General features: G+C 35.9%; 1 pseudogene across 1 annotated transcript; it reads right to left on the bottom strand.

Moving 5' to 3' along the window:
- Positions 1–7,936: 7,936 nt before the first annotated feature.
- On the bottom strand, positions 7,937–8,465 carry LOC111546183 (annotated as a pseudogene). The gene has a single exon (XR_002732677.2). The product of XR_002732677.2 is annotated as an interferon-induced transmembrane protein 3 pseudogene (transcript).
- Positions 8,466–8,777: the final 312 nt, after the last annotated feature.

Raw genomic sequence — 8,777 nt, 5'->3', positions numbered from 1 at the left:
GGAGGCGTACTGTCTACGGTTGTGGAATAACTAACTTACATTAGGTTAAACTACCAGCATGATGTGAGCACCTGTTTTTCCAGGAAATTATGGCTTTTGTAATGAGTGATATGAGAAACTAGCAAGACGCATCAGCAATGATCTCCACTCTCATAGAATTTCTAGTATAGATCAAAAGACTGGACCTAGTCATAAAAAGGAAATGTAAGAAATGCCATATAGCAATTTCTTAAAATGTGAGTGGCACATGAATATGATGTCATGGAACATTTAATCTCAATAATGAAAAGACATCCTTTTTCAATTCTCCTCAACTTCTATATAAGACAAGAGTCTCAGTTTGGGGCTAATATGTCCTTAATACCTCTCTCCCTTACTAATCTCCTTTTTTCACAGGAAATAGACCTCAGGCTCAGAGACTTCCAAGTGAAAAATCTTCAGCTAGAATTATTTTTAAGATCTCATCACATGTCACTTGCATTTTTACATTTATATGAAGTGTAATATGCATAACTTGAACTAATCCTAAATTCACAGCTTGCTACACTTTTATATATACATGGATGGATTTATATAACCATTGACAGATTAAGATATAGAACATATCTATCATCCAGAGAGCTCTTTTGTGCCCTTTTCCAATCAATACCCCTCTCTAGTTGTAACTAGTATCCTGACTTCTGTTTCCATAGATTACATTTTCCCATTCTTGACTTTAACAGAAATTGAATCATATAGTTCATATCCTTGCTTCTTTTTTCTATCACGTCTTTGATATTCATGCAGTTGGACGTTATAATAGTTTGTTCTTTTTTTGTTGCTGGGTAGTATTTCATTGTGTAGATACACCACAACTTCTCTGTTGTACTAGTGTGGACATTTGAGTTGTTTCCAGCTTTGGGCTATTATAAATAAGGCTGCCATAAACATTTTTTTCTTTTCACTAGAATTTAAAAACAGTATTTTGATTTCATTGCATTCATTATGGTTGCTTCTTATTTAAGGCAAGTAATTCTGCCTTGCCTTAAAGGCAAGGAAAACAGCTTGCCTTTTAATCCTGTAATAATCCTATTAATCCTGTAACTCCATTTACCCCAGTTTCTTCAACCAGATTTTCCTGTCTTTTGCCACAATCTTTGCCCCATCCAAAACTTCAAAAAGCATTATTATTGTCCTGTCAAATGTTGAAAGCGCTGCTTTGCACTGTATTATAAGAAAACAAGAGGAGAGGTCAAAAATCTGTTGAAAAAGCCTGTTTTGCATACCAAATAATTTGTTTTGGTAAGTAGTAGATTCCTAGTCTTTTCCTAAGAATCGGACAAGAAAAAACAGATGTGTTTTGGGCACATTTAGGGTAGTATGGCTGTAGGCTGGTTATCTATTTCAAATAGCAATAAAATAGTTCATTTTTAAACTTAATTAATCTAAAAAAACAAAATTTCTAGAACATTGTAAATAAATAATTGTACATTAAGGAATGTATTTGTTCAATTTCATGAATGCAGCAGCCAAAAGACCAGGAAACTGTTCTAAGACAGTTTGTGAAATTATTCTAAGACAACAATAATTGGTTGTTAGAAACTGAAAGATTTTGAAAGTAAATACTGTGAGAATTTAGCAAACAAGTGGGTTCCAAGGGGCTGGAATAAATGCAAAGCCTTTGGGGTTCACTAAAGTGTGAATACTTCAAGGGAGGGAATGACATATTATTCACATTGATGTGCACATCACTCTGAAGAAATACCTGGTCCCAAAGACAGTCTTCATTAAAACTTATTTCATATGAACAGGCTATATAGCTCTCCATACCTCAGGAATAGTGCAAGATATCCAAGAAGAAGACACAGAGAGTACCCCAAGCAGGGGAGCAATATGAAAAAGGGAACAAGGCAGAGAGAGCAAGTAATGTTCACAGTATATTAAGCAGAACAAATGGACTCCAGAAGATCCTTATAGGGTAGCAGCAAGGGACAGAAGTGAGAAGGGAGGGGCGAGTCTGGGGAGGAGGCAGGAGGTTGAGCTGCAGAACCCACCTCCATGGGATTTAGCCAGACAGTTAATTTTGTAGACTACACACTTGAATGTTTTCCTCACTATGGGAACTTGAAAAACATAAGGTAGCTTATCAGTGAAAAGCAGCTTAAGAAAACTTATAAAACTTCCATGGTGTGTGGGGGCCTGATTTGCTCATCACGCTCCTCTTTTTCGGAAGGGTTTTCTGCAAAGTCCCAGACGTTGATTACCCTTTGCATTCTGTTCTTCACGAGCAGGAATGTTTTCAAAATGAAGCACAAACTGCTGCTGTCTTAGCCGCCTGACTTACACGTTCCAGAAACTTCGCTTCCAGACAAGAGATTTAGTCTTTGCTTTTTTTTTTTTCCCCCAGCAGAATGTGCCCATGCACCTCTCATATTTCATCCAAATGAGAAAGTTCGCCATGAAGAGTTCTCCATAACACAGCTGACACTGGTTTAGATGGGACTAATTAAGTTTAAAGCAGGTCAGAGGTATAAGAAGCTATGGAGCATGAAATACCTTTTCATCAAAAACATATTTTGAAAAGCAGAGAAGCTACAAAATTCTGCGTCTCTCATTAGGAGTGTGCTTTATGATGCAAGCAGAAATCTTAAGCTTGCCTCATGGCAACAATTATTCTTGTGGGTCTTAAAAGTCATAATCAGCTTTGCATCTCTGTGAAGCATAAGCTTGAAAATGTAACAAATAATTGCAGCTCATAAACCCTGTAAGCTGATAGGAAACGATCTCATAAGCATATCAATGTTTAGGAGCAGCGCAGTCTAATACTGGCTCAGGGTCTCATCAGAGCAAGGTGTTGACTCATGCACATTGGGTATCACAGCCATGACCCGGAGCTACCATGCGTATTGCTACAAAGGCAGTACCTGTAGAGTTTCTATTTAGGAATTGCTGAGCTTCTCCTACTCTGAATTATATGAACCAAGGTAAAATATTTCATTTATACACAACTGTCACTACACAGATAAGGAAACTGAGGTGAGGAAAGTGCTTCAAAGGTTCTTCCAACTTAAACATTTCAGCTTGTAGTCCTGCTTGTGTATTGAGAAAGGGCATCTCAAAGGAAGCTCTTTTAACTCAGTAAATATAAGTCTTTCAGAGATACATTTCTGAGTAATGTGATGGTTGATTTTATGTGTGAACTTGACAGGACTAAGGGACACCCAGATAGCTTATTATTTCTGGGTGTGTCTGTGAGGGTATTTCTGGAAGAGATCAGTGTTTGAATTGGTGAACTCAGTAAAGCAGATGGCCCTCCTCAACGTGAGTGAGCATCATCCAATCCATTAGATCCAGAAGGGTCCAAACAGAACAGAAAGGCAGTAGATGAATTTCCTCTCTCTTCTTGAGCTGTAACATCCATTTTCTCTTGCCTCAGATGTCGACACTCTGGTTCTCAAGCCTTCAGACTCGAACTTAATTATACCACCAGTCTTCCTGGTTCTCCAGCTTGCAGAGGGCAGATTGTGGGATTTCTCAGCCTTATAATTGCATGAGCCTATTTCTATAACATATATATTGTGTCCTATAATATATATTATTACATATTATATTATCACATGTATTATATAATATATATCTGTAATTTTATATATTAGTATTTCATAATAGCATTCCATATATATACTATTGGTTCTGTTTCTCTGGAGAATCCTAATAAACAAGTAATAATAATTATTATCATTATTTCATGTTTCACACGAAATGATGACATTTCTGACACACCATTTGCAGGGCATGCATTTTGAGTTGATTTTTCAAACGGTGCATGAAAGGTTGGCATAGGTCTAGCCTTACTGCTTGTTGCCATTTACATGTGACCATCACAAATGCAAAGAGGTTAAAAAATGATTCTGTGATTAAAAAACAAGCTTGAAACAGCTTTCCTATTAATCCTGTAACTCCATTTACCCCCAGTTTCTTCAACCAGATTTTCCTGTCTTTTGCCCCATCCAAAACTTCAAAAAGCATTATTATTGTCCTGTCAAATGTTGAAAGTGCTGCTTTGCACTGTATTATAAAAAAACAAGAGGAGAGGTCAAAACCTGTTGAAAAAGCCTGTTTTGCATACCAAATAATTTGTTTTGGTAAGTAGTAGATTCCTAGTCTTTTCCTAAGAATCGGACAAGAAAAAACAGTTTTAAATAAGGTAAAAACATAACATTTTGGGGAAAATTTCAGATTGAATTACATAGCCAAAGTAGTTTGAATTATCTCCTGAAATTGTGAAATAACTAAATGAGGAAATCACATACACACACACAAAAGCAAATGGCTGACAAATACACAAAACTATATTCTGCCTCATCAATAATCTAAGCAGTACAAATTTAAACAAAAATGAGACACAATTACTTATTCTATAAGACTGGCCAAGATTTAAAAAATCTAAGGACAAATGACTAACAGGAGTGTAAATTGATATCACTTTCATAATGGGCAATTGGGTATATGCATAAATCCCTCCAAAAATGCATATTTTATTTGACCTAGACATCCTGTTTCTTAGAATGTATCCTAATGAATTAATCTGACAAATGCACAAAGACGTATGTGCAAGTTGTTTATTGTAGTGCAATTTATAATATTAAGAATTAAAAATTTGGTTAAATTTTGTTACAATTGGTGAACCTACACTGTCACATCATTATCATCCATTATACCATAATGGAAGATGCATGTCTTTATACATTTGCCTAAACCCATAGATGTACACCACCAAAAGTGAATCCTAATGTAAACTAAAATAATTTATTAATTATTAACAGTTCATTAGGAAATGTTAGCACTTCATGGCACATTTTCTGTGCCTCACATGGGGTAAGGGAATGTAACATTATAACATGTTTTTTTGACCATGTTTTTTGAATAAGAGAGTTTATTGCAAAATAGTAGAACTCTTCTCTTTTTGTGTTGGTACATAATACTTGAACATATTTATGTGGTGCATGTGTACAACACGTGATGATCAAATCAGGATATTTAAGATATCCATAAACTCAAACATCTATTATTTCTTTGTGTTGGGAACATTTCAAATCTTCTAGGTATTTCTAAATATATAATAAACTATTGTTAACTATACTCACCCTACTGTGCTATCAACAGTAGAACTTGCCATTTCTATCTAGCTGTATGTTTGTGTCCATTAATCGACCTCTTTTATTCTCCACCTTTCCTAGTCTCTGGTAACCATCATTCTAATCTCCAGAACATCCATAAGAACCATAAGATGAACTTTCTTAGCTCCCACAGTGTTAGAATGTGCAGGGGTTTTCTTTCTGTGCATGGCTTATTTTACTTAACATAATGTCCTTTAGTTCCATCTATGTTGCTACAAATGACAGGATTTCATGCTTTTCTGTGGCCGAATAGTATTCCATTGTGTGTATCACCACATTTTCTTTATGCATTCATTTGTTGCTGGGCATTTAGGTTGAATCCATATCTTGACTATTGTGAATAGTGCTGCAATGAACATGGGGGTGTAGGTATCTCTTTGATATACTGATTCCTTTCCTTTGAATAAATACCCAGTACTGGAATTGCTGGATCATATAGTAGTTCTATTTTTAGTTTTTTGAGAAAACTTCATAGTATTTTTCATGATGACCATACTAATTTACATTTCCACCAAAAGTGCATAAAAATTCCCGTTCCTCCACATTATCTCCAGCATTTGTTTTTGTTTGTCTTTTTGATAATAACCATTCTTACTGGGGTGACATTATTAGTTTTGCAATATATTTTGAAGTCAGGTATTTTGATGTTTCTGGCTTTGTTTTCTTGCTCACTATTGCTTTGGCTATTCAGAGTCTTTTGTGGTTCTATACAAATTACAGGATTGTTATTTCTATTTCTCTGAAGAATGTCCTTAGTATTTTAATGGAAATTGTATTGAATCTGTAGATGTTAAAAGTTCATAATACTAATTCTTCTGATCTATGAACATGGGATGTATTTCCAATTGTTTGTATCCTCTTCAATTTCTTTAATTAGTTTTTTGTAGTTTTTCTTGTAGAAGTCTTTCACCTCCTTGCTTAAATTTATTTGTTTAACAAAGTATTTCATTATTCTTTAGCTATTATAAATGAGATTGTTTTCTTGATTTCTTTTTCAGCTAGTTTGTTATTGATGTGTAGAAATGCAACTAATTTTTGTGTATTGATTTTGGGTCCCACAACTTTACTGAATTTATCAATTCTAAGAGGTTTTTCGTGGAGCCTTTAGGCTTTTCTATATATATATAATCATGTTACCTGCAAAGAAGGACAATTTACTTCCTCTTTTCTAATTTGGATGCCTCTTATTTCTTTCTCTTGATCAATTGTTCTGTCTAGGACTTCCAGTGCTATGTTGAATAGGAGTGGTGAAAGTGGCTATTCTTGTCTTGTTCCAATTTTTAGAGTAAGGCTTTCAGCTTTTCCCCATTCACATGACCTTTATTATGTTGAGGTACATTCTTTCTGTGCCTAATTTGTTGAGAGTTTTTATTAAGGGATGTTGAATTTTATCAAATGCTTTTTTATGCATCTATTGAGATGATCATATGATTTTTGTCCTCCATTCTGTTGATGTGATGTATCACACTTCTTGATTTGTATATGTTGAACCATCCTTGCATTCATGGGATAAATCCCACTCAATTATGCTACATTCTCTTTTTAATATATTGTTGGATTAGACTTGCTAGTATTTTGTTAAGAATTTTGACGTATATGTTCATCAGGGATATTGGCCAATGGCTTTGTTTTTTGTTCTGTCCTTGTCTGGTTTTGGGATCAAAGTAATGCTAACCTCGTAGTATAAGTTAGAAAAAAATTTCTCTCTTCTTGAACTATTTGGAATAGTTTGAGAAGAATTAGGGCTAATTCTTCTTTGTATGTTTGGTAGAATTCAGCAGTAAAACCATTGGTTCTGGACTTTCCTTGTTGAGAGACTTTTTATTACTGATTCAATCTCACTACTTGTTATTGGTATGTTCAGATTTTCTTTCTTCCTGTTTCAATCTTGGTAAGTTGAATGTGTCCAGGAATTTATACATTTCCTCTAGGTTTTCCAATTTATTAACAGATAATTGTTCATAGTAATCTCTATGTTCCTTTGTATTAGTATCAGTATCTGTAGTATTAGTATCTGTATCTGTAGTATTAGTTTTAAGGTTTCCTTTTTCCTTTAATTTATATGGGTCTTCTCTCCTTTTTTCTTAGTATAACCACTGCTTTCTCAATTTTGTTTACATGTTCTAAAAGCAACTTTTTGTCTCGTCGATCTTTAATATTGTTTCTTTATTCTCTGATTTGTGTAGTTTTGCTTTGATCTTTATTATGTTTCTCCTTCTAGTAATTTTGGGTTTGGTTTGTCATAGCCTTCCTAATTCTTTGAGGTATATTATTCAGTTGTTTATTTGAAGTCTTTCTGCTTTTTTGATGTGGGTGCTTACTGCTATAAACTTCCCTCTTAGCATTGCTTTTGCTGTATCTCATAGGTTTTGGTATGTGATGTTTTCATTTTTATTTTTTTCAAGAAATTTTTTTATTTACTTCTTTTTTTTTTTTTTTTTTTTTTTTTTTTTTTTTTTTTTTTTTTTTTTATGGAGTCTCATTCTGTCACCCAGGCTGGAGTACAGTGATGTGATCTTGGCTCACTGCAACCTTCGCCTCCCAGGTTCAAGTGATTCTCCTGCCTCAGCCTCCCAGGTAGCTGGGACTACAGGTGCCCACCACCATGCCCAACTAATTTTTGTATTTTTAGTAGAGACAGGCTTTCATCATATTGGCCAGACTGGTACTGGCCAATATTACTTCTTCTTTTTTTTTTTTTTTCCAAAAACATGTACACTTTATTGAATGCCATTGTAGAAAAGTGTGGGAGGATAAAGGGCTGATATAGGACTCGGCCCTGGGGGCAGGGCGAGGAATGAAAGGTGGAGCACGTGGGATACAGGTTATGGGCAGAGCTCCTGGCCTAAATGATGTCTCCTGATCTATCAACAGGCTTGCAAGATCTATACTGGGATGACGATGAGCAGAATGGTCATGAGGATGCCCAAAATCAGGGCCCAGATGTTCAGGCACTTGGCAGTAGAGGCATAGGCCTGGGCTCCAGTCAGATCACCAACCATCTTCGTGTCCCTAGATGTCATGGAGTAGGGGAATGCTATTAAGCCCAGGCAGCAGGGGTTCATGAAGAGGGTGTTGAGCAGGGACCAGACAACACGATCGGGCATGGAGGTCTCACTGTTGATGTGGATCATGGTGGATGTCGGGGGAGCAGGGTTGTGGGGCGCCCCCAGCACAGCCACCTCATGCTCCTCCTTGAGCATCTCATAGTTGGGGGGCTGGCCGCTGTTGACAGGAGCGAAGAAGGTTTGGACAGTGTGGTTCATGGTGTCCTGCGAAGGCCAGCAGTGGTCAGGTTAGTGGGATGGTTCTGGTATTTACTTCTTAATTTCTTCATTGACCCAATGTCATTCAAGAGCATGTTGTTTAGTTTTCATGTATTTGTATTGTTTTCAACTTTTCTCGCATTATCGATTTCTAGGTTTATTCCATTGTCATCTAAGAAAATACTTGACATAATTTTGATTTTTTCAAATTTGTTGAGACTCGTCCTGTGGCCTAACAGAAGGTTTGTCCTGGACAACCCTCCATGTGCTGATGGGAAGAATGTGTATTTTGCAGCTATTGGATAAATAGTTCTGTAAATGTCTGTGAGGTCTATGTGATTTATCACACAGT

Source organism: Piliocolobus tephrosceles, chromosome 11 (assembly GCF_002776525.5).
Source record: "Piliocolobus tephrosceles isolate RC106 chromosome 11, ASM277652v3, whole genome shotgun sequence".
Classification (NCBI taxonomy): Eukaryota; Metazoa; Chordata; class Mammalia; order Primates; family Cercopithecidae; genus Piliocolobus; species Piliocolobus tephrosceles.
This window is presented reverse-complemented; position numbering and strand designations above follow the sequence as displayed.